Here is a 23,372-nt window from a genome sequence, read left to right as displayed (position 1 = left end):
CAAATTGTTGAAAAAAAGTAATTGTAATAAAGAGAGTTATACCCTCCATGACATTATTAGTCGATGGGAGGTCCAACACAGGGATGTTTATAGTTCTTTCGCCTCGAACTACTTTTTGCATTAGCGCCCTTCTGTAGCCTTTAAAAAAAATTACTTTGGCCCATTTAACACAGGGGTGTTCAGAGTTCTTTCGCGTCCTATTACATTCTGCATTGGCGACCTTCGTCCGCGCTTCGCAAATATTACCCTGGTTGATACAACGGGATTTATCAAGAGAAGGAAAAGACGGGAAGATTTTACAAAGACCATCACACGATTACGGATTCTGTATTTGCCGCAAAATCTTTCTCTTTTTTTATTTCTGTTCCTCTATCCGCCCATACCCATTTTTTCCCGGAACTCGGGATATGCTATACTAAAGCCTACCCCATTTTCGTTCTCGTTTGTATTCCAGCATACAAATAAATGAGAGTGTTAAGCTCATTGCAGAAAAGAAGCGAGAAAGGTCGGAGAGATAGCCGTTTACTTTTGAGCACATGCCATCGATTCCATTGCCCGACGTGAATATCGTACAATCATCTCTCTGGTGGTTGGGGGAGTTTCGATATGTAGAAAATAAACAGTAACGGGGAGAGGAGACCACCCTGTTGAACCCTCCGTTTAGTTCTTCTTAGTTTAGATGTTTGACCTCGAAACAGTACGGTTGATTGTCGATCGAACTCTAGAACTATCTGGGCGTTTATGACGCTAAGGCTATGGTGGTGCTGTGCACTTTTCGGTGGTCTTCTGGGCTCAGGTGGTAAGTGAATGTCGAGAGTACAAAGGCCTCCAATGTCTTCACTACTAGGGAAAGGAGAGTTATAAGGCGATAAAACTCCCCTTTGTTGGTGGGTTTCCCAGGTTTCAGTAGTGGGTCCATTCTTCCGACTTTCCACACATCGGGTATTTGAAGAGTGGTCAGCGACAGGTTGATGACCTTGGTTAGGAAGCTTAGTTTCGTCAAGCCTAGATGCTTTAGTATCAGTATGTTAATTTCATCAAGGGCTAAAGGGTTTGGATAATTTTGCTTTATTGATGACACTCCGAACTTCCTCATCGGGGAAAGTGAGTGGCGCACGGTGTATTGGCAGTTTGCGTCGGGTGACACATCGATTGGTTTTGTCTGTCGAAGGTTGCAATGAGAATTGCCATATAAAGTAGCTCGCGCACTTTTTCGACTCCAAAGAGGCATGACCATCGAATTGGATTTCAACCCAGTCGTCATGCCTCTTTGGATTTGACAAGGCCTTGACAGTGGTCCATAGCTTACTTACAGCGGTGAAGAGGTTACAAGACTTCAAATGCTCTATCCATTTTTTCCGCTTATGTTATTTTACCATGTGCCGAATTTCCGAATGGATTCGGGGATCGCAGTGATCGACAGAGCGTAGAGTATCGTGCTCGTTACCTAAAACAGCTGCTTCGGCTGGCTAATTAGGACAGAGTAGCAGCAGCGATCACCTTGCGGAATTTACGATCGCTTACGATGACGTCTGTAGGTAGTGCGGCGAAGGTGCTCTCGGTAAATTCTGTGAAGCCGACCCTATTAGCTTTGTTAAAGTCACCAAACGTGGGGTTGTCCATAGAAATAAAGTCGGAAGGTTTCTTGATCGAGATAAATATGGGCAGATGGTCTAATGAGAGGGTTAGCATAGGTCGCCAAGTTATGCTATTTATCAGACCCCGCTAAAGATGGTAATGTCGGACGAGCTATTACAGGTGCCCATAATTCTTGTAGGGGCTTCGTCATTCATTATGCAGAATGTCGAATCGTCTATTTGTTTCGCCAGCTCCATCCGATCGTTTGACAGGCAGGAGTGCCGAAGATTGTGATGCGCGTTCGCCAAGTACCAAACGGTTTTTACTACGAAGTAATGAATGCAACTAACTCCTCGATCTTACTCTAGAGTCCGCTGTAAATAAATTGTAGTAGTCGAGTTTGTCGCGGGTGTGAAGGGGTGAGGGAGTGGCGAGTAGATGGTAGGTGTTGAAACTGTAGAACCCGCAGGGGCGATTGTCGCACTGTTGTGTTGCCTGGTCAGATTGAGATTCATACTGCCTGTTTGAGCTCCTAAGGAACGTAGAAGTTCTTTATTGGCAACTCGACGGGAGTAGCGACTCTGTGCGTGGACATGGTGCAGTTTACACGGCCGTTGAGACTGGTGTTGCACTCGTGTGTTGGCAGCATGGGGCCTGTGGGTGGCCCAATCCATTGCATGTTTTGCATCTAACCAAGGTGGAGTTTGGATGAGGCCTCTTGCCAAAACGCAGCAGAAAAATTCCTCAGGGCCCGGGTTGGGCTCAATGCAAGCTCGGGTCAGGAGGATGCGGAGCAACACTGCTGCTAGGAGTTGCTCCAGGGAAGACAATTTTAAAGTAAGACTCACCGATCCAAACGGGATTAGATCGCCGAGGTAACAACCCTTGGCCTGATAAAATCCGGGTCAATTCCGGTAACGTAGAACCGGCTGTTGTGGGAATTGTCGTTAGTTTGTTTGGTTATTGCTATGGTTACCTATAAGTTACAGAAAATTGGTTCATATGTTATTTGTTTGGTTAGCCATTGGAAAACTGGTGGATCGGTTACCTCGTCAGCTTCTGTGGGTTATTTATTGGTTACCACTGCATAACGGTTACATTTTTCCTTATAAATAAAATAAATTAAATTCTTGATTCATTTTTATTTATTTAATTTTTCATTTATTTAATTATTTTTTATTTACATGTTTATATTTTATGGTTCTGTTTTTCCTTTTAATTTTTATAAAATTTTAGTAATTATTTTAGTATAGCTTTAAGTTATTAGCATTACTATATATATAAATATATGTGTATATATTACAAACTAAATCTTCTTTCTTGAAATACTTTTAAACAATTTTTATTAATATTTTAGATTAGATTTCAAATATTTGGAATTACACATGTATACATGTGATATTGAAGTCCAGCTGAGAACTGTCAATTAAAGTTTTACAATATCTTAAATAAATAAAAAGGAATTAAAAATTTATACAGCAAAATGCTAAATTCTCAGCTGATGACATTTTCCAAACCAAAGGTTTTAGGTTAATATGAAGAAATGTTCCACTTCCAATTTTGTGCAAAAATGAACCAGAAAAAATAATTTTTTAATAAAAATTCCAATAAATAATGTATATATACATATTGAACATAGATATATACAATATTGGCCAGTTATGATTAATTTATTCATACTAATGTTATTATATATAAGTATATTATTATAATGTCGATATATGGCCTCAACTATGTACGAGGTGTGTTCAAAGGAAAAGGTGAAGTTTGATTTTTGATTAGCAATATTTTTTTTTGTTATAATAGGACACATATGTTAATCATGTCTTTGCATTAGGAGCCAATTTCGATTAGTAGTTTGTTTTTGTTGTGTGCTCTTCGATTTTTGACTTTTGAAAGAAATGGATCAAAGAATATGTATGTATGTTGTAAATGGAATAAAGTGCTCCAAGGCACTTGAAATGTTGACTTTGGTATTCGGTGAGTCCACTTTGTCTCAAAAAAGTGTTTATAACGGGTACAAACACTTTACAGAAGGCCGAGAAATGTTGATGACATTGAGCGTCCTGGAGGTGCGACCACGTCAACAAACGAAGAACACATCGAAACAGTGAAAAAAAATTTTCTTGAAAATCGTCGAATAAATACTAGGGAAGTTGCAGGATGTTGGCATATCAATCGGCTCATGCCATTCAATTTTATCGAATGTTTTGGGAATGAAACGTGTGGCAGGGAAGTTTGTCATCATCACGATAATGCACCAGCTCACACATCAATGCTTATTCGTGATTTTTTGGCTACAAACAAACCACAAACCACCTCAACCACCGTATTCACCAGATTTGGCTCGCTGCGACTTTTTCCTATACGCAAAACTGAATAAACTAATGAAAGGAAAGCGTTTTGACACAATTGATGAGATCAAGCCTGAATCGAAGAAAGAGCTGATGGCCATACCGAAAAGCGCATTTCAGAAGTGCTTCGAGGATTGGAAAAAGCGTTAGCACAAGTGTATTATATCCGAGGGGGATAACTTAGACTTACTTAGTACTCCTCAAAACATACCTCGTATAACATTTGAAATATATAAATTACCCCGATGACACATCCCTGCAAGGCAATACTACCAAGGAGACAAGTCAATGTAGCTCTTTCCCCCCTGAAAGCACAAAATAAGTCAACCTACCTTGGAATCACCATTGGGAAATACCTCACACAACGCTTCACGATCGCCACACAATGTATCCCACTTGAATTCCAGTTCGGACAATTATTCTCTTTCAACTCTTTGATCACATCATCAGTGAATGCCTTCGCGGTTCTGGTGACCCATCTATATATATATATATATATATTAATAATTTTTTATTTGATTAATTTTCTTCCTGTACTTGGATATAGTCATCAGGGTCACATAATTCTTGATTAAAACAAAGTTAATGCCATCCTTTTAAACGTTTAAACGCGTAGGGAAGTAATCGCCATTTCTTTGTTTATCACTATTGTTCAAACTAAAAACATAAAAAAGAAAACAATAAACACGCTTTGTAATACACAGGTACATAAAACCTCAATTAATAATGGTAGCGTTAAAAGTCAAAACAAAAAGTAATTAGGAAATATATTACATCCCTCAAACTTATAGTCTTTAATTTCGCGCACACTTTTCACTCAACTAGTTGATACGCAAAAACTTTTTTGCGGCAACAACGAAATTATGTAAATTGGCTGTTTGATATATCGCTGCCGTCTTCAAAATGTTTAGGCAGCTAGCTTCAAGATGACATTTCCCGACCAGAAAATTCGGTTCAGTCGTGTCGTGCCGTCGCCTTTGTGTTCAGAGCATTAACAACAAAAAGTTAAATGTGGTTATATAGTGGAGTAAGACCAGAAACTTTACAAGTGTAGTAGTGAATTGGATACCTCCGTCTTGTAGGATCATTAGTTTGGTTACCAAAACAATGTTAAGGTAACGAAACAAACTGTTTCGGGAAGTAATAAATGTTAAAATTTCAGTACAACTTTTGATGTTTCTTAACATGTAGCCAAGGAAACCACCGTACATAACATATCTACGTTAAGTACCATTTTAAACATTGTAGTTCTCAACTTTTTATATGAGTTGTGTACAAACTCGCATGTATTTATTTTAAAAGTATAATGTCGATACTTTAGTTTAACAAATACAAAAAACAAAATAACTACACTTTTTTTAAATCCATTTAAGATATTTGCAAATATTGATAGAAAGTTCCCGAACTCAATATAACCATTTTAGTTTTTAAATTATCAAATGTATGTTACTTATTAGTAAAAATTATTAAATTTATCAATTTAAAATAGTATAGTTTAATGGTCACACATGTATGTACCTAATGTGCGAATGTAACTATTATTGTGAACTATAAAAGTTCAACAAACATTATTAACTATCTATAAACCATATATAAGGTTTCTAACAAAAAAATAGTAATGATGTAGTAAATATGTAAATGTTAACGAAAAAATGATTGTATATATATAAAAATGTTAGTATTTGAAATCTAATATAAACTAATTACTAGAAAATTTTAAAATTATTGTAAGAAAATTTAGTTTGTAATGTATATACATATATACATGTATGTATAAATGTTAATAATTAAAAGCTAAACTAAAATAATTACTATAAGTTTATAAAAATATAATCGAAAAATAGAACCATAATATCTAAAATTATAAATAAAAAAAAAATAAATATATAGAAATGAAGCGAGAATTTAATTTATTTTATTTATAAGGAAAAAGGTAACCGGTAAGGAAAAAGGTAGCCGTTAGGCAGTGGTAACCCATGAATAACCAAACAAATAACACATAGAAGCTAACGAGGTTCAACCAGTTTTCTGTAACCAATGGCTAACCACGCAAATATCCTTCTTTTTGTTTTCTGTAACTTATAGTTAACCATAGCAATACACAAACAAACCATAATCAGTAAAAGATGAATAACTAACCAATCCAAAAGAGTTAGGAAAGTAAAATGTAGGTAGCATTTGTGTAGTGAAAAAGGAGAAATAGTTACTTTTTTCCCGAGGCTAGAACAAAAGTAACCTATCGGAAAATAAATGCATTAATTACTGATAATCTAATTACTGGAAAAATTCCTCTGTATGACAAAGACTTAAGGCGAGGGATAAAACTATTTAATATCGATATTTTTTGGAGGGATGTTTTGAAAAAACTTAATGCTCCTCCATGTCGCGACGGAGACGGTTGGCATAAACAATATAAAATTTGTAAAATTGCATTTGTGTATCTATGAAGGTGCTTAACATTAATGTATGTATGTATATATTTAAGGAATGGAAGGACTCCAAGTTCGAAACAAAGAAAAAAATGGTACACAACAAATCCGAAGCTAGAGCCACAGGAGGAGGAGTTATTATTATTATTATGTACATAAATTCACAAAATTGTTCAAATATTTTTTTTTAATACCAATGCAACTTTTGGGAATATCATACTTGCTTAATTTTAATTTTAATTTCCGATAGCTTTCTATAGTTCTTACTCATTTATTTAATCATAAATAGTGCACAAAAAGTTTTAAATCATAATAAAAAATTGTCTTAAGTTCCACTTATTTACACGGTTGCATGCAAACAAATAATAAGTGTTACCATACTCATATTTTGCAAATGAACTAAAATAAATAAAATGGAAAAAATTAAACTGCAAATACAGGAAGCAAATTGTTGAAAAAAAGTAATTGTAATAAAGAGAGTTATACCCTCCATGACATTATTAGTCGATGGGAGGTCCAACACAGGGATGTTTATAGTTCTTTCGCGTCAAACTACTTTTTGCATTAGCGCCCTTCTGTAGCCTTTAAAAAAAATTACTTTGGCCCATTTAACACCCGGGTGTTCAGAGTTCTTTCGCGTCCTATTACATTCTGCATTGGCGACCTTCGTCCGCGCTTCGCAAATATTACCCTGGTTGATACAACGGGATTTATCAAGAGAAGGAAAAGACGGAAAGATTTTACAAAGACCATCACACGATTACGGATTCTGTATTTGCTGCAAAATCTTTCTCTTTTTTTATTTCTGTTCCTCTATCCGCCCATCCCCATTTTTTCCCGGAATTCGGGAGATGCTATACTAAAGCCTACCCCATTTTCGTTCTCGTTTGTATTCCAGCATACAAATAAATGAGAGTGTTAAGCTCATTGCAGAAAAGAAGCGAGAAAGGTCGGAGAGATAGCCGTTTACTTTTGAGCACATGCCATCGATTCCATTGCCCGACGTGAATATCGTACAATCATCTCTCTGGTGGTTGGGGGAGTTTCGATATGTAGAAAATAAACAGTAACGGGGAGAGGAGACCACCCTGTTGAACCCTCCGTTTAGTTCTTCTTAGTTTAGATGTTTGACCTCGAAACAGTACGGTTGATTGTCGATCGAACTCTAGAACTATCTGGGCGTTTATGACGCTAAGGCTATGGTGGTGCTGTGCACTTTTCGGTGGTCTTCTGGGCTCAGGTGGTAAGTGAATGTCGAGAGTACAAAGGCCTCCAATGTCTTCACTACTAGGGAAAGGAGAGTTATAAGGCGATAAAACTCCCCTTTGTTGGTGGGTTTCCCAGGTTTCAGTAGTGGGTCCATTCTTCCGACTTTCCACACATCGGGTATTTGAAGAGTGGTCAGCGACAGGTTGATGACCTTGGTTAGGAAGCTTAGTTTCGTCAAGCCTAGATGCTTTAGTATCAGTATGTTAATTTCATCAAGGGCTAAAGGGTTTGGATAATTTTGCTTTATTGATGACACTCCGAACTTCCTCATCGGGGAAAGTGAGTGGCGCACGGTGTATTGGCAGTTTGCGTCGGGTGACACATCGATTGGTTTTGTCTGTCGAAGGTTGCAATGAGAATTGCCATATAAAGTAGCTCGCGCACTTTTTCGACTCCAAAGAGGCATGACCATCGAATTGGATTTCAACCCAGTCGTCATGCCTCTTTGGATTTGACAAGGCCTTGACAGTGGTCCATAGCTTACTTACAGCGGTGAAGAGGTTACAAGACTTCAAATGCTCTATCCATTTTTTCCGCTTATGTTATTTTACCATGTGCCGAATTTCCGAATGGATTCGGGGATCGCAGTGATCGACAGAGCGTAGAGTATCGTGCTCGTTACCTAAAACAGCTGCTTCGGCTGGCTAATTAGGACAGAGTAGCAGCAGCGATCACCTTGCGGAATTTACGATCGCTTACGATGACGTCTGTAGGTAGTGCGGCGAAGGTGCTCTCGGTAAATTCTGTGAAGCCGACCCTATTAGCTTTGTTAAAGTCACCAAACGTGGGGTTGTCCATAGAAATAAAGTCGGAAGGTTTCTTGATCGAGATAAATATGGGCAGATGGTCTGATGAGAGGGTTAGCATGGGTCGCCAAGTTATGCTATTTATCAGACCCCGCTAAAGATGGTAATGTCGGACGAGCTATTACAGGTGCCCATAATTCTTGTAGGGGCTTCGTCATTCATTATGCAGAATGTCGAATCGTCTATTTGTTTCGCCAGCTCCATCCGATCGTTTGACAGGCAGGAGTGCCGAAGATTGTGATGCGCGTTCGCCAAGTACCAAACGGTTTTTACTACGAAGTAATGAATGCAACTAACTCCTCGATCTTACTCTAGAGTCCGCTGTAAATAAATTGTAGTAGTCGAGTTTGTCGCGGGTGTGAAGGGGTGAGGGAGTGGCGAGTAGATGGTAGGTGTTGAAACTGTAGAACCCGCAGGGGCGATTGTCGCACTGTTGTGTTGCCTGGTCAGATTGAGATTCATACTGCCTGTTTGAGCTCCTAAGGAACGTAGAAGTTCTTTATTGGCAACTCGACGGGAGTAGCGACTCTGTGCGTGGACATGGTGCAGTTTACACGGCCGTTGAGACTGGTGTTGCACTCGTGTGTTGGCAGCATGGGGCCTGTGGGTGGCCCAATCCATTGCATGTTTTGCATCTAACCAAGGTGGAGTTTGGATGAGGCCTCTTGCCAAAACGCAGCAGAAAAATTCCTCAGGGCCCGGGTTGGGCTCAATGCAAGCTCGGGTCAGGAGGATGCGGAGCAACACTGCTGCTAGGAGTTGCTCCAGGAAAGACAATTTTAAAGTAAGACTCACCGATCCAAACGGGATTAGATCGCCGAGGTAACAACCCCTGGCCTGATAAAATCCGGGTCAATTCCGGTAACGTAGAACCGGCTGTTGTGGGAATTGTCGTTAGTTTGTTTGGTTATTGCTATGGTTACCTATAAGTTACAGAAAATTGGTTCATATGTTATTTGTTTGGTTAGCCATTGGAAAACTGGTGGATCGGTTACCTCGTCAGCTTCTGTGGGTTATTTATTGGTTACCACTGCATAACGGTTGCATTTTTCCTTATAAATAAAATAAAGTAAATTCTTGTTTCATTTTTATTTATTTAATTTTTTATTTATTTAATTATTTTTTATTTACATGTTTATATTTTATGGTTCTGTTTTTCCTTTTAATTTTTATAAAATTTTAGTAATTATTTTAGTATAGCTTTAGGTTATTAGCATTACTATATATATAAATATATGTGTATATATTACAAACTAAATCTTCTTTCTTGAAATACTTTTAAACAATTTTTATAAATATTTTAGATTAGATTTCAAATATTTGGAATTACACATGTATACATGTGATATTGAAGTCCAGCTGAGAACTGTCAATTAAAGTTTTACAATATCTTAAATAAATAAAAAGGAATTAAAAATTTATACAGCAAAATGCTAAATTCTCAGCTGATGACATTTTCCAAACCAAAGGTTTTAGGTTAATATGAAGAAATGTTCCACTTCCAATTTTGTGCAAAAATGAACCAGAAAAAATAATTTTTTAATAAAAATTCCAATAAATAATGTATATATACATATTGAACATAGATATATACAATATTGGCCAGTTATGATTAATTTATTCATACTAATGTTATTATATATAAGTATATTATTATAATGTCGATATATGGCCTCAACTATGTACGAGGTGTGTTCAAAGGAAAAGGTGAAGTTTGATTTTTGATTAGCAATATTTTTTTTTTGTTATAATAGGACACATATGTTAATCATGTCTTTGCATTAGTAGCCAATTTCGATTAGTAGTTTGTTTTTGTTGTGTGCTCTTCGATTTTTGACTTTTGAAAGAAATGGATCAAAGAATATGTATGTATGTTGCAAATGGAATAAAGTGCTCCAAGGCACTTGAAATGTTGACTTTGGTATTCGGTGAGTCCACTTTGTCTCAAAAAAGTGTTTATAACGGGTACAAACACTTACAATGTTGATGACATTGAGCGTCCTGGAGGTGCGACCACGTCAACAAACGAAGAACACATCGAAACAGTGAAAAAAAATTTTCTTGAAAATCGTCGAATAAATACTAGGGAAGTTGCAGGATGTTGGCATATCAATCGGCTCATGCCATTCAATTTTATCGAATGTTTTGGGAATGAAACGTGTGGCAGGGAAGTTTGTCATCATCACGATAATGCACCAGCTCACACATCAATGCTTATTCGTGATTTTTTGGCTACAAACAAACCACAAACCACCTCAACCACCGTATTCACCAGATTTGGCTCGCTGCGACTTTTTCCTATACGCAAAACTGAATAAACTAATGAAAGGAAAGCGTTTTGACACAATTGATGAGATCAAGCCTGAATCGAAGAAAGAGCTGATGGCCATACCGAAAAGCGCATTTCAGAAGTGCTTCGAGGATTGGAAAAAGCGTTAGCACAAGTGTATTATATCCGAGGGGGATAACTTAGACTTACTTAGTACTCCTCAAAACATACCTCGTATAACATTTGAAATATATAAATTACCCCGATGACACATCCCTGCAAGGCAATACTACCAAGGAGACAAGTCAATGTAGCTCTTTCCCCCCTGAAAGCACAAAATAAGTCAACCTACCTTGGAATCACCATTGGGAAATACCTCACACAACGCTTCACGATCGCCACACAATGTATCCCACTTGAATTCCAGTTCGGACAATTATTCTCTTTCAACTCTTTGATCACATCATCAGTGAATGCCTTCGCGGTTCTGGTGACCCATCTATATATATATATATATATATTAATAATTTTTTATTTGATTAATTTTCTTCCTGTACTTGGATATAGTCATCAGGGTCACATAATTCTTGATTAAAACAAAGTTAATGCCATCCTTTTAAACGTTTAAACGCGTAGGGAAGTAATCGCCATTTCTTTGTTTATCACTATTGTTCAAACTAAAAACATAAAAAAGAAAACAATAAACACGCTTTGTAATACACAGGTACATAAAACCTCAATTAATAATGGTAGCGTTAAAAGTCAAAACAAAAAGTAATTAGGAAATATATTACATCCCTCAAACTTATAGTCTTTAATTTCGCGCACACTTTTCACTCAACTAGTTGATACGCAAAAACTTTTTTGCGGCAACAACGAAATTATGTAAATTGGCTGTTTGATATATCGCTGCCGTCTTCAAAATGTTTAGGCAGCTAGCTTCAAGATGACATTTCCCGACCAGAAAATTCGGTTCAGTCGTGTCGTGCCGTCGCCTTTGTGTTCAGAGCATTAACAACAAAAAGTTAAATGTGGTTATATAGTGGAGTAAGACCAGAAACTTTACAAGTGTAGTAGTGAATTGGATACCTCCGTCTTGTAGGATCATTAGTTTGGTTACCAAAACAATGTTAAGGTAACGAAACAAACTGTTTCGGGAAGTAATAAATGTTAAAATTTCAGTACAACTTTTGATGTTTCTTAACATGTAGCCAAGGAAACCACCGTACATAACATATCTACGTTAAGTACCATTTTAAACATTGTAGTTCTCAACTTTTTATATGAGTTGTGTACAAACTCGCATGTATTTATTTTAAAAGTATAATGTCGATACTTTAGTTTAACAAATACAAAAAACAAAATAACTACACTTTTTTTAAATCCATTTAAGATATTTGCAAATATTGATAGAAAGTTCCCGAACTCAATATAACCATTTTAGTTTTTAAATTATCAAATGTATGTTACTTATTAGTAAAAATTATTAAATTTATCAATTTAAAATAGTATAGTTTAATGGTCACACATGTATGTACCTAATGTGCGAATGTAACTATTATTGTGAACTATAAAAGTTCAACAAACATTATTAACTATCTATAAACCATATATAAGGTTTCTAACAAAAAAATAGTAATGATGTAGTAAATATGTAAATGTTAACGAAAAAATGATTGTATATATATAAAAATGTTAGTATTTGAAATCTAATATAAACTAATTACTAGAAAATTTTAAAATTATTGTAAGAAAATTTAGTTTGTAATGTATATACATATATACATGTATGTATAAATGTTAATAATTAAAAGCTAAACTAAAATAATTACTATAAGTTTATAAAAATATAATCGAAAAATAGAACCATAATATCTAAAATTATAAATAAAAAAAAAATAAATATATAGAAATGAAGCGAGAATTTAATTTATTTTATTTATAAGGAAAAAGGTAACCGGTAAGGAAAAAGGTAGCCGTTAGGCAGTGGTAACCCATGAATAACCAAACAAATAACACATAGAAGCTAACGAGGTTCAACCAGTTTTCTGTAACCAATGGCTAACCACGCAAATATCCTTCTTTTTGTTTTCTGTAACTTATAGTTAACCATAGCAATACACAAACAAACCATAATCAGTAAAAGATGAATAACTAACCAATCCAAAAGAGTTAGGAAAGTAAAATGTAGGTAGCATTTGTGTAGTGAAAAAGGAGAAATAGTTACTTTTTTCCCGAGGCTAGAACAAAAGTAACCTATCGGAAAATAAATGCATTAATTACTGATAATCTAATTACTGGAAAAATTCCTCTGTATGACAAAGACTTAAGGCGAGGGATAAAACTATTTAATATCGATATTTTTTGGAGGGATGTTTTGAAAAAACTTAATGCTCCTCCATGTCGCGACGGAGACGGTTGGCATAAACAATATAAAATTTGTAAAATTGCATTTGTGTATCTATGAAGGTGCTTAACATTAATGTATGTATGTATATATTTAAGGAATGGAAGGACTCCAAGTTCGAAACAAAGAAAAAAATGGTACACAACAAATCCGAAGCTAGAGCCACAGGAGGAGGAGTTATTATTATTATTATGTACATAAATTCACAAAATTGTTCAAATATTTTTTTTTAATACCAATGCAACTTTTGGGAATATCATACTTGCTTAATTTTAATTTTAATTTCCGATAGCTTTTTTTTTAGGCGTTACGATAGGAACAAAGCGACGACAACAACTTGGAAACGACAATTAAAACGACAACGGAAAAAGGGCTGATGATTCAATATTATATCCACTAACACATCACTAAATAGTTCTTACTCATTTATTTAATCATAAATAGTGCACAAAAAGTTTTAAATCATAATAAAAAATTGTCTTAAGTTCCACTTATTTACACGGTTGCATGCAAACAAATAATAAGTGTTACCATACTCATATTTTGCAAATGAACTAAAATAAATAAAATGGAAAAAATTAAACTGCAAATACAGGAAGCAAATTGTTGAAAAAAAGTAATTGTAATAAAGAGAGTTATACCCTCCATGACATTATTAGTCGATGGGAGGTCCAACACAGGGATGTTTATAGTTCTTTCGCGTCAAACTACTTTTTGCATTAGCGCCCTTCTGTAACCTTTAAAAAAAATTACTTTGGCCCATTTAACACCCGGGTGTTCAGAGTTCTTTCGCGTCCTATTACATTCTGCATTGGCGACCTTCGTCCGCGCTTCGCAAATATTACCCTGGTTGATACAACGGGATTTATCAAGAGAAGGAAAAGACGGAAAGATTTTACAAAGACCATCACACGATTACGGATTCTGTATTTGCTGCAAAATCTTTCTCTTTTTTTATTTCTGTTCCTCTATCCGCCCATCCCCATTTTTTCCCGGAATTCGGGAGATGCTATACTAAAGCCTACCCCATTTTCGTTCTCGTTTGTATTCCAGCATACAAATAAATGAGAGTGTTAAGCTCATTGCAGAAAAGAAGCGAGAAAGGTCGGAGAGATAGCCGTTTACTTTTGAGCACATGCCATCGATTCCATTGCCCGACGTGAATATCGTACAATCATCTCTCTGGTGGTTGGGGGAGTTTCGATATGTAGAAAATAAACAGTAACGGGGAGAGGAGACCACCCTGTTGAACCCTCCGTTTAGTTCTTCTTAGTTTAGATGTTTGACCTCGAAACAGTACGGTTGATTGTCGACCGAACTCTAGAACTATCTGGGCGTTTATGACGCTAAGGCTATGGTGGTGCTGTGCACCTTTCGGTGGTCTGCTGGGCTCAGGTGGTAAGTGAATGTCGAGAGTACAAAGGCCTCCAATGTCTTCACTACTAGGGAAAGGAGAGTTATAAGGCGATAAAACTCCCCTTTGTTGGTGGGTTTCCCAGGTTTCAGTAGTGGGTCCATTCTTCCGACTTTCCACACATCGGGTATTTGAAGAGTGGTCAGCGACAGGTTGATGACCTTGGTTAGGAAGCTTAGTTTCGTCAAGCCTAGATGCTTTAGTATCAGTATGTTAATTTCATCAAGGGCTAAAGGGTTTGGATAATTTTGCTTTATTGATGACACTCCGAACTTCCTCATCGGGGAAAGTGAGTGGCGCACGGTGTATTGGCAGTTTGCGTCGGGTGACACATCGATTGGTTTTGTCTGTCGAAGGTTGCAATGAGAATTGCCATATAAAGTAGCTCGCGCACTTTTTCGACTCCAAAGAGGCATGACCATCGAATTGGATTTCAACCCAGTCGTCATGCCTCTTTGGATTTGACAAGGCCTTGACAGTGGTCCAAAGCTTACTTACAGCGGTGAAGAGGTTACAAGACTTCAAATGCTCTATCCATTTTTTCCGCTTATGTTATTTTACCATGTGCCGAATTTCCGAATGGATTCGGGGATCGCAGTGATCGACAGAGCGTAGAGTATCGTGCTCGTTACCTAAAACAGCTGCTTCGGCTGGCTAATTAGGACAGAGTAGCAGCAGCGATCACCTTGCGGAATTTACGATCGCTTACGATGACGTCTGTAGGTAGTGCGGCGAAGGTGCTCTCGGTAAATTCTGTGAAGCCGACCCTATTAGCTTTGTTAAAGTCACCAAACGTGGGGTTGTCCATAGAAATAAAGTCGGAAGGTTTCTTGATCGAGATAAATATGGGCAGATGGTCTGATGAGAGGGTTAGCATAGGTCGCCAAGTTATGCTATTTATCAGACCCCGCTAAAGATGGTAATGTCGGACGAGCTATTACAGGTGCCCATAATTCTTGTAGGGGCTTCGTCATTCATTATGCAGAATGTCGAATCGTCTATTTGTTTCGCCAGCTCCATCCGATCGTTTGACAGGCAGGAGTGCCGAAGATTGTGATGCGCGTTCGCCAAGTACCAAACGGTTTTTACTACGAAGTAATGAATGCAACTAACTCCTCGATCTTACTCTAGAGTCCGCTGTAAATAAATTGTAGTAGTCGAGTTTGTCGCGGGTGTGAAGGGGTGAGGGAGTGGCGAGTAGATGGTAGGTGTTGAAACTGTAGAACCCGCAGGGGCGATTGTCGCACTGTTGTGTTGCCTGGTCAGATTGAGATTCATACTGCCTGTTTGAGCTCCTAAGGAACGTAGAAGTTCTTTATTGGCAACTCGACGGGAGTAGCGACTCTGTGCGTGGACATGGTGCAGTTTACACGGCCGTTGAGACTGGTGTTGCACTCGTGTGTTGGCAGCATGGGGCCTGTGGGTGGCCCAATCCATTGCATGTTTTGCATCTAACCAAGGTGGAGTTTGGATGAGGCCTCTTGCCAAAACGCAGCAGAAAAATTCCTCAGGGCCCGGGTTGGGCTCAATGCAAGCTCGGGTCAGGAGGATGCGGAGCAACACTGCTGCTAGGAGTTGCTCCAGGAAAGACAATTTTAAAGTAAGACTCACCGATCCAAACGGGATTAGATCGCCGAGGTAACAACCCTTGGCCTGATAAAATCCGGGTCAATTCCGGTAACGTAGAACCGGCTGTTGTGGGAATTGTCGTTAGTTTGTTTGGTTATTGCTATGGTTACCTATAAGTTACAGAAAATTGGTTCATATGTTATTTGTTTGGTTAGCCATTGGAAAACTGGTGGATCGGTTACCTCGTCAGCTTCTGTGGGTTATTTATTGGTTACCACTGCATAACGGTTGCATTTTTCCTTATAAATAAAATAAAGTAAATTCTTGTTTCATTTTTATTTATTTAATTTTTTATTTATTTAATTATTTTTTATTTACATGTTTATATTTTATGGTTCTGTTTTTCCTTTTAATTTTTATAAAATTTTAGTAATTATTTTAGTATAGCTTTAAGTTATTAGCATTACTATATATATAAATATATGTGTATATATTACAAACTAAATCTTCTTTCTTGAAATACTTTTAAACAATTTTTATAAATATTTTAGATTAGATTTCAAATATTTGGAATTACACATGTATACATGTGATATTGAAGTCCAGCTGAGAACTGTCAATTAAAGTTTTACAATATCTTAAATAAATAAAAAGGAATTAAAAATTTATACAGCAAAATGCTAAATTCTCAGCTGATGACATTTTCCAAACCAAAGGTTTTAGGTTAATATGAAGAAATGTTCCACTTCCAATTTTGTGCAAAAATGAACCAGAAAAAATAATTTTTTAATAAAAATTCCAATAAATAATGTATATATACATATTGAACATAGATATATACAATATTGGCCAGTTATGATTAATTTATTCATACTAATGTTATTATATATAAGTATATTATTATAATGTCGATATATGGCCTCAACTATGTACGAGGTGTGTTCAAAGGAAAAGGTGAAGTTTGATTTTTGATTAGCAATATTTTTTTTTTGTTATAATAGGACACATATGTTAATCATGTCTTTGCATTAGGAGCCAATTTCGATTAGTAGTTTGTTTTTGTTGTGTGCTCTTCGATTTTTGACTTTTGAAAGAAATGGATCAAAGAATATGTATGTATGTTGCAAATGGAATAAAGTGCTCCAAGGCACTTGAAATGTTGACTTTGGTATTCGGTGAGTCCACTTTGTCTCAAAAAAGTGTTTATAACGGGTACAAACACTTACAATGTTGATGACATTGAGCGTCCTGGAGGTGCGACCACGTCAACAAACGAAGAACACATCGAAACAGTGAAAAAAAATTTTCTTGAAAATCGTCGAATAAATACTAGGGAAGTTGCAGGATGTTGGCATATCAATCGGCTCATGCCATTCAATTTTATCGAATGTTTTGGGAATGAAACGTGTGGCAGGGAAGTTTGTCATCATCACGATAATGCACCAGCTCACACATCAATGCTTATTCGTGATTTTTTGGCTACAAACAAACCACAAACCACCTCAACCACCGTATTCACCAGATTTGGCTCGCTGCGACTTTTTCCTATACGCAAAACTGAATAAACTAATGAAAGGAAAGCGTTTTGACACAATTGATGAGATCAAGCCTGAATCGAAGAAAGAGCTGATGGCCATACCGAAAAGCGCATTTCAGAAGTGCTTCGAGGATTGGAAAAAGCGTTAGCACAAGTGTATTATATCCGAGGGGGATAACTTAGACTTACTTAGTACTCCTCAAAACATACCTCGTATAACATTTGAAATATATAAATTACCCCGATGGCACATCCCTGCAAGGCAATACTACCAAGGAGACAAGTCAATGTAGCTCTTTCCCCCCTGAAAGCACAAAATAAGTCAACCTACCTTGGAATCACCATTGGGAAATACCTCACACAACGCTTCACGATCGCCACACAATGTATCCCACTTGAATTCCAGTTCGGACAATTATTCTCTTTCAACTCTTTGATCACATCATCAGTGAATGCCTTCGCGGTTCTGGTGACCCATCCATATATATATATATATATATTAATAATTTTTTATTTGATTAATTTTCTTCCTGTACTTGGATATAGTCATCAGGGTCACATAATTCTTGATTAAAACAAAGTTAATGCCATCCTTTTAAACGTTTAAACGCGTAGGGAAGTAATCGCCATTTCTTTGTTTATCACTATTGTTCAAACTAAAAACATAAAAAAGAAAACAATAAACACGCTTTGTAATACACAGGTACATAAAACCTCAATTAATAATGGTAGCGTTAAAAGTCAAAACAAAAAGTAATTAGGAAATATATTACATCCCTCAAACTTATAGTCTTTAATTTCGCGCACACTTTTCACTCAACTAGTTGATACGCAAAAACTTTTTTGCGGCAACAACGAAATTATGTAAATTGGCTGTTTGATATATCGCTGCCGTCTTCAAAATGTTTAGGCAGCTAGCTTCAAGATGACATTTCCCGACCAGAAAATTCGGTTCAGTCGTGTCGTGCCGTCGCCTTTGTGTTCAGAGCATTAACAACAAAAAGTTAAATGTGGTTATATAGTGGAGTAAGACCAGAAACTTTACAAGTGTAGTAGTGAATTGGATACCTCCGTCTTGTAGGATCATTAGTTTGGTTACCAAAACAATGTTAAGGTAACGAAACAAACTGTTTCGGGAAGTAATAAATGTTAAAATTTCAGTACAACTTTTGATGTTTCTTAACATGTAGCCAAGGAAACCACCGTACATAACATATCTACGTTAAGTACCATTTTAAACATTGTAGTTCTCAACTTTTTATATGAGTTGTGTACAAACTCGCATGTATTTATTTTAAAAGTATAATGTCGATACTTTAGTTTAACAAATACAAAAAACAAAATAACTACACTTTTTTTAAATCCATTTAAGATATTTGCAAATATTGATAGAAAGTTCCCGAACTCAATATAACCATTTTAGTTTTTAAATTATCAAATGTATGTTACTTATTAGTAAAAATTATTAAATTTATCAATTTAAAATAGTATAGTTTAATGGTCACACATGTATGTACCTAATGTGCGAATGTAACTATTATTGTGAACTATAAAAGTTCAACAAACATTATTAACTATCTATAAACCATATATAAGGTTTCTAACAAAAAAATAGTAATGATGTAGTAAATATGTAAATGTTAACGAAAAAATGATTGTATATATATAAAAATGTTAGTATTTGAAATCTAATATAAACTAATTACTAGAAAATTTTAAAATTATTGTAAGAAAATTTAGTTTGTAATGTATATACATATATACATGTATGTATAAATGTTAATAATTAAAAGCTAAACTAAAATAATTACTATAAGTTTATAAAAATATAATCGAAAAATAGAACCATAATATCTAAAATTATAAATAAAAAAAAAATAAATATATAGAAATGAAGCGAGAATTTAATTTATTTTATTTATAAGGAAAAAGGTAACCGGTAAGGAAAAAGGTAGCCGTTAGGCAGTGGTAACCCATGAATAACCAAACAAATAACACATAGAAGCTAACGAGGTTCAACCAGTTTTCTGTAACCAATGGCTAACCACGCAAATATCCTTCTTTTTGTTTTCTGTAACTTATAGTTAACCATAGCAATACACAAACAAACCATAATCAGTAAAAGATGAATAACTAACCAATCCAAAAGAGTTAGGAAAGTAAAATGTAGGTAGCATTTGTGTAGTGAAAAAGGAGAAATAGTTACTTTTTTCCCGAGGCTAGAACAAAAGTAACCTATCGGAAAATAAATGCATTAATTACTGATAATCTAATTACTGGAAAAATTCCTCTGTATGACAAAGACTTAAGGCGAGGGATAAAACTATTTAATATCGATATTTTTTGGAGGGATGTTTTGAAAAAACTTAATGCTCCTCCATGTCGCGACGGAGACGGTTGGCATAAACAATATAAAATTTGTAAAATTGCATTTGTGTATCTATGAAGGTGCTTAACATTAATGTATGTATGTATATATTTAAGGAATGGAAGGACTCCAAGTTCGAAACAAAGAAAAAAATGGTACACAACAAATCCGAAGCTAGAGCCACAGGAGGAGGAGTTATTATTATTATTATGTACATAAATTCACAAAATTGTTCAAATATTTTTTTTTAATACCAATGCAACTTTTGGGAATATCATACTTGCTTAATTTTAATTTTAATTTCCGATAGCTTTTTTTTTAGGCGTTACGATAGGAACAAAGCGACGACAACAACTTGGAAACGACAATTAAAACGACAACGGAAAAAGGGCTGATGATTCAATATTATATCCACTAACACATCACTAAATAGTTCTTACTCATTTATTTAATCATAAATAGTGCACAAAAAGTTTTAAATCATAATAAAAAATTGTCTTAAGTTCCACTTATTTACACGGTTGCATGCAAACAAATAATAAGTGTTACCATACTCATATTTTGCAAATGAACTAAAATAAATAAAATGGAAAAAATTAAACTGCAAATACAGGAAGCAAATTGTTGAAAAAAAGTAATTGTAATAAAGAGAGTTATACCCTCCATGACATTATTAGTCGATGGGAGGTCCAACACAGGGATGTTTATAGTTCTTTCGCGTCAAACTACTTTTTGCATTAGCGCCCTTCTGTAGCCTTTAAAAAAAATTACTTTGGCCCATTTAACACCCGGGTGTTCAGAGTTCTTTCGCGTCCTATTACATTCTGCATTGGCGACCTTCGTCCGCGCTTCGCAAATATTACCCTGGTTGATACAACGGGATTTATCAAGAGAAGGAAAAGACGGAAAGATTTTACAAAGACCATCACACGATTACGGATTCTGTATTTGCTGCAAAATCTTTCTCTTTTTTTATTTCTGTTCCTCTATCCGCCCATCCCCATATTTTCCCGGAATTCGGGAGATGCTATACTAAAGCCTACCCCATTTTCGTTCTCGTTTGTATTCCAGCATACAAATAAATGAGAGTGTTAAGCTCATTGCAGAAAAGAAGCGAGAAAGGTCGGAGAGATAGCCGTTTACTTTTGAGCACATGCCATCGATTCCATTGCCCGACGTGAATATCGTACAATCATCTCTCTGGTGGTTGGGGGAGTTTCGATATGTAGAAAATAAACAGTAACGGGGAGAGGAGACCACCCTGTTGAACCCTCCGTTTAGTTCTTCTTAGTTTAGATGTTTGACCTCGAAACAGTACGGTTGATTGTCGACCGAACTCTAGAACTATCTGGGCGTTTATGACGCTAAGGCTATGGTGGTGCTGTGCACTTTTCGGTGGTCTGCTGGGCTCAGGTGGTAAGTGAATGTCGAGAGTACAAAGGCCTCCAATGTCTTCACTACTAGGGAAAGGAGAGTTATAAGGCGATAAAACTCCCCTTTGTTGGTGGGTTTCCCAGGTTTCAGTAGTGGGTCCATTCTTCCGACTTTCCACACATCGGGTATTTGAAGAGTGGTCAGCGACAGGTTGATGACCTTGGTTAGGAAGCTTAGTTTCGTCAAGCCTAGATGCTTTAGTATCAGTATGTTAATTTCATCAAGGGCTAAAGGGTTTGGATAATTTTGCTTTATTGATGACACTCCGAACTTCCTCATCGGGGAAAGTGAGTGGCGCACGGTGTATTGGCAGTTTGCGTCGGGTGACACATCGATTGGTTTTGTCTGTCGAAGGTTGCAATGAGAATTGCCATATAAAGTAGCTCGCGCACTTTTTCGACTCCAAAGAGGCATGACCATCGAATTGGATTTCAACCCAGTCGTCATGCCTCTTTGGATTTGACAAGGCCTTGACAGTGGTCCAAAGCTTACTTACAGCGGTGAAGAGGTTACAAGACTTCAAATGCTCTATCCATTTTTTCCGCTTATGTTATTTTACCATGTGCCGAATTTCCGAATGGATTCGGAGATCGCAGTGATCGACAGAGCGTAGAGTATCGTGCTCGTTACCTAAAACAGCTGCTTCGGCTGGCTAATTAGGACAGAGTAGCAGCAGCGATCACCTTGCGGAATTTACGATCGCTTACGATGACGTCTGTAGGTAGTGCGGCGAAGGTACTCTCGGTAAATTCTGTGAAGCCGACCCTATTAGCTTTGTTAAAGTCACCAAACGTGGGGTTGTCCATAGAAATAAAGTCGGAAGGTTTCTTGATCGAGATAAATATGGGCAGATGGTCTGATGAGAGGGTTAGCATAGGTCGCCAAGTTATGCTATTTATCAGACCCCGCTAAAGATGGTAATGTCGGACGAGCTATTACAGGTGCCCATAATTCTTGTAGGGGCTTCGTCATTCATTATGCAGAATGTCGAATCGTCTATTTGTTTCGCCAGCTCCATCCGATCGTTTGACAGGCAGGAGTGCCGAAGATTGTGATGCGCGTTCGCCAAGTACCAAACGGTTTTTACTACGAAGTAATGAATGCAACTAACTCCTCGATCTTACTCTAGAGTCCGCTGTAAATAAATTGTAGTAGTCGAGTTTGTCGCGGGTGTGAAGGGGTGAGGGAGTGGCGAGTAGATGGTAGGTGTTGAAACTGTAGAACCCGCAGGGGCGATTGTCGCACTGTTGTGTTGCCTGGTCAGATTGAGATTCATACTGCCTGTTTGAGCTCCTAAGGAACGTAGAAGTTCTTTATTGGCAACTCGACGGGAGTAGCGACTCTGTGCGTGGACATGGTGCAGTTTACACGGCCGTTGAGACTGGTGTTGCACTCGTGTGTTGGCAGCATGGGGCCTGTGGGTGGCCCAATCCATTGCATGTTTTGCATCTAACCAAGGTGGAGTTTGGATGAGGCCTCTTGCCAAAACGCAGCAGAAAAATTCCTCAGGGCCCGGGTTGGGCTCAATGCAAGCTCGGGTCAGGAGGATGCGGAGCAACACTGCTGCTAGGAGTTGCTCCAGGGAAGACAATTTTAAAGTAAGACTCACCGATCCAAACGGGATTAGATCGCCGAGGTAACAACCCTTGGCCTGATAAAATCCGGGTCAATTCCGGTAACGTAGAACCGGCTGTTGTGGGAATTGTCGTTAGTTTGTTTGGTTATTGCTATGGTTACCTATAAGTTACAGAAAATTGGTTCATATGTTATTTGTTTGGTTAGCCATTGGAAAACTGGTGGATCGGTTACCTCGTCAGCTTCTGTGGGTTATTTATTGGTTACCACTGCATAACGGTTGCATTTTTCCTTATAAATAAAATAAAGTAAATTCTTGTTTCATTTTTATTTATTTAATTTTTTATTTATTTAATTATTTTT

General features: G+C 36.8%; 5 long non-coding RNA genes across 5 annotated transcripts; 3 read left to right on the top strand and 2 right to left on the bottom strand.

The window, feature by feature from the left end:
• Positions 1–4,107: 4,107 nt before the first annotated feature.
• LOC138858961 (uncharacterized) lies at positions 4,108–5,266 on the bottom strand. The gene is made up of 2 exons (XR_011397998.1): positions 4,470–5,266; positions 4,108–4,411 (listed from the first exon to the last, which is right to left on the bottom strand). It is a non-coding gene; the product is annotated as an uncharacterized lncRNA (long non-coding RNA).
• Positions 5,267–5,779: 513 nt separating this feature from the next.
• Positions 5,780–6,883, top strand: LOC138858960 (uncharacterized). The gene is made up of 2 exons (XR_011397997.1): positions 5,780–6,353; positions 6,418–6,883. It is a non-coding gene; the product is annotated as an uncharacterized lncRNA (long non-coding RNA).
• A 4,017-nt stretch (positions 6,884–10,900) lies between these two features.
• LOC138858959 (uncharacterized) lies at positions 10,901–12,059 on the bottom strand. Its single transcript, XR_011397996.1, has 2 exons — positions 11,263–12,059; positions 10,901–11,204 (listed from the first exon to the last, which is right to left on the bottom strand). It is a non-coding gene; the product is annotated as an uncharacterized lncRNA (long non-coding RNA).
• A 513-nt stretch (positions 12,060–12,572) lies between these two features.
• On the top strand, positions 12,573–13,789 carry LOC138858958 (uncharacterized). The gene is made up of 2 exons (XR_011397995.1): positions 12,573–13,146; positions 13,211–13,789. It is a non-coding gene; the product is annotated as an uncharacterized lncRNA (long non-coding RNA).
• A 5,689-nt stretch (positions 13,790–19,478) lies between these two features.
• Positions 19,479–20,695, top strand: LOC138858957 (uncharacterized). Its single transcript, XR_011397994.1, has 2 exons — positions 19,479–20,052; positions 20,117–20,695. It is a non-coding gene; the product is annotated as an uncharacterized lncRNA (long non-coding RNA).
• The last annotated feature ends 2,677 nt before the right edge of the window (positions 20,696–23,372 follow it).

This window comes from Bactrocera oleae, chromosome 2, assembly GCF_042242935.1.
Source record: "Bactrocera oleae isolate idBacOlea1 chromosome 2, idBacOlea1, whole genome shotgun sequence".
In the NCBI taxonomy this organism is placed as follows: domain Eukaryota; kingdom Metazoa; phylum Arthropoda; class Insecta; order Diptera; family Tephritidae; genus Bactrocera; species Bactrocera oleae.
Note: the sequence above shows the minus strand (reverse complement) of the source record. Positions and strands in the feature narration are given on the sequence as shown.